At 41.0% G+C, this 3,302-nt stretch overlaps 1 pseudogene across 1 annotated transcript; it reads left to right on the plus strand.

Moving 5' to 3' along the window:
- Window positions 1-1,916: 1,916 nt before the first annotated feature.
- Window positions 1,917-2,968, plus strand: LOC308562044 (succinate--CoA ligase [ADP-forming] subunit beta, mitochondrial pseudogene; annotated as a pseudogene). The gene is made up of 2 exons: window positions 1,917-1,954; window positions 2,047-2,968. The product of its transcript is annotated as a succinate--CoA ligase [ADP-forming] subunit beta, mitochondrial pseudogene (transcript).
- Window positions 2,969-3,302: the final 334 nt, after the last annotated feature.

The raw sequence follows: 3,302 nt of genomic DNA on the forward strand, positions 1-3,302 counted from the left end.
ACACCATGACCTGGAGCACTGGGGGAAATAAAAACTGGGCTGCTGACTCATCCCAGCTTCGATCTTTTTTCTCCTAATTAAGAAAAAAGCTACAAAAGCAACTCCCACGTGTCCTCCCCAACCCAGCCCCACCACCTACAACACATATAACCTCAGGGGAAACAGCACACTGAGCTACAAAGTTCGCCTCATCAATGCCCAGCACACAGCCAGTTCTGAGGAGCTGAGGTTCAAATCCAGTCCATCAGCATGGTCAGGTCCACATGAGGTCAATAACATACTTCAAGGTTCATTAAGCCCCTTGTAGAGCCTATCATCTTTAAAGTACAATAGCTCCAGGGTTTCCCTTTGCCACAGGTACAAATGATTCTGCTTCTTGATGGGATCAATTGCTTGAGTGATCTAAGCCATCCCCATGCATGGAAACCAAGGAAGAAAACACATACAATTAGTGTACGACCTCCAGCAGGGTTCAAGATTAGCCTTCAGGCCAATGGACCTCAGCCTCGGCTACACCATCAAATCAACTGAGGTGCTTAAAAAAACACGGGTGCCCGAGCAAAAAAAAAAATCAAAAGAGAAAATTATTTTAAAAGATCACTTACAGTAGTGTTCTCAAACAAAAAATTCTTAAGGGTAAGTTTAAAATATGTTCAAGATCTGTACATTGAAAACTCTCAACACTTCTGTAGATATATCAAGTAATAGAACTCATATGTAAATTTTGCAAGATCATAAAATATAAGGTTAGAAAACAAAAAGGCATTGTATTCCTTCACAGTGGCAGCAATCAATGGGAAAATGAAATTTTAAAGTAATTCCATGTACAGTAGCACCAGAAACATATAATACGAGGAATAAATGTAGTAAAAATTGGCTAAGGCTCCCCCCGACCCCACACTGAAAATTATAAAACATTGCTGAAATAAATTAAGACCCAAATAAGTGGAGATGAGCCGTGTCTGGTTTGGAACACTCAATGTTGTTCAGATACCAGTTCTCCCCAAAGTAATCTGTAACATCAATACAATCTCAATCACAATCCCAGCAGGTTTATTTTGTGGAAATTAATAAACTGATTCTAAAATTCATATAGAAATACAAAGGATCTAAAATAGCCAAAATGATTTTGAAGAAGAAAGAGATTTTATGCTGACTGATTTCAAGATTTCCCATAAGGCCGCAATAATCAAGACCACGTTTATTAATGTAAGAATAGATGTATAGATCAATGCATAGCAAGTTCAGAAATAGACGCGTGTGGATATGCTCAACTGATTTTTTAATATTTCTTTACAAAGGTAACAACATCATAGAGAAAGAATAGCCTTTTCATTAACGGTTTAGACAACCGGATATCTAAATAAAAATAAATAAACCTTGACGTATCCCTCATACCACACACAAACATTGACTTGAGATTGATCGCAGCCCTAAACATAAAAGCTAAACTATACAACACCTAGAAGAAAACACAGATAAAACCTTTGTAGTTTGGGATAGGCAAAGATTTCTTAGGACATAAAACACATAGATCGCAAAAGAAAGAAAGTGATCATCAAAATCTTAAACTTCTTTTTGAAAGACACTGTTAAGAAAATGAAAAGACAAACCATAGGAAAGAATATTTGGGGTGTGTGTCTACACAAGTGTAAATATAAATATATACATATCAGAGAAAGACATAAAAAGAACTCTCCGAGCTTAATAACAAGAGAATAGTTGAAGTACAAGAAAGATGCGGCCGCAGCTGGGCGGCTCCGTTGGTCAGAGCGGCCTCCTGGGCACCAACCATGCTGCGGGCTCCATTCCCAGGCGGCGCACACACCTATGCCTTTATCACACCATCCTTTGAACCTAATTTTTTGGCAATTGCATAAGCTTCATCTGGTGACTTAGCCACGTGTCCCTTGGGAATGGCGACTCCAGCTTCTCGAAACGTGTCCATGCTCAGGTACTTACGTAGTGAGAGGCTCTGTTGTTGCTGCTGTATTTGGAGTCCATGGCTGTTAAACAATCCAGTTGCTCCAATCTTTGTGAGTGAAGATGCCCCAGGAGAGAATGCTACTTTGCAATAGCCACAGAAAGGTCACTTCAAGGCCCTGTGTTCGTAGGAAGTTCTCAAGGCGGTGTCCCCATTGGAGGTGTCGCTGCAGAGCCTCCTGGAGCTGTAGCTGAAGCGCCTGCTGATACTGTAGAAGGCGTCGAAAAGGAGCAATCTGTCCAGCTGGCACGGAACATGGGATTCCCACCATATGTAGTGGATTCTGCGGCAGAAAACATGGTCAAGCATTACCACCTTTTTCTGAAATACGATGCGACCGTGGTAGAAATGAATCCAGTGGTAGAGGAATCAGGCAGCACTGTGCTGTGCATGGATGCAAAGATCAGTTTTGATTCTAATTCAGCTTACTGCCGGAAGAAAATCTTTGATCCCCGAGACAACTGGACCGAGGAAGATGAAAGGCACAGAGCTGCAGCTAAGGCCGGTCTCAGCTCCACTGGCCTAGATGGGAATGTGGGTGCTGGTTTGGCTGTGGCCACAGTGGATATAATAAAACTTCACGGAGGGACTCCAGCCAACTTTCTTGATGGTGGTGGTGGTGCCACAGTCCATCAAGTTAACAGAAGCGTTTAAGCTTATCACTTCAGATAAAAAGGTACTGGCTATTCTGGTGAACATAGCTAAAGGTACATGGCTATTCCTTTTTGGAGGAATCGTGCAGTATAATATTATTGCACAGGGTGTAGTCATGGCAGAAAGGAGCTGGAAATTAAAATACCTTTTGTGGTACAGTTGCAAGGTACCTGAGAGGATGATGCAAAGGCACCGATAACTGACAGTGGACTTGAAATTCTTGCTTGTGATGACTTGGATAAAGCTGCTAAAATGGTTGTAAGGCTCTCTGAAATAGTGGAGTTAGCCAAGCAAGCCCAGGTGGGTGTGAAATTTCTGTTGCCAATCTGATCTGAGAATCCAGTGGATGGCTGAAGGTTTTAAATGTGCTATAATCATTAAAAATACTGTGTTCTGTATTATTATTGTTCCTTTTCTCATTAATGTGTGAAGGTTATAATTGCCATCTAGGCATAAAAACTTTTAAAAGCATTTGGTCTGTAATTCTATTGAGAATGGGCTGTCTGTATAAAGGATGTGACACAGTTACCTAGTGTCTTTTGTCCCGCCCTCTTTTTCATTTACACAGAGTGCCGTTTGCAATACGCCAGTTTATTATTGTTGGCTACAGCATTCTTCATTAATAGGAGACCTATGAATAAATAAATCTGAAGGTAAAGCTCTA

The sequence above is a fragment of the Miniopterus schreibersii genome, assembly GCF_964146895.1.
Source record: "Miniopterus schreibersii genome assembly, chromosome: 9".
Classification (NCBI taxonomy): domain Eukaryota; kingdom Metazoa; phylum Chordata; class Mammalia; order Chiroptera; family Miniopteridae; genus Miniopterus; species Miniopterus schreibersii.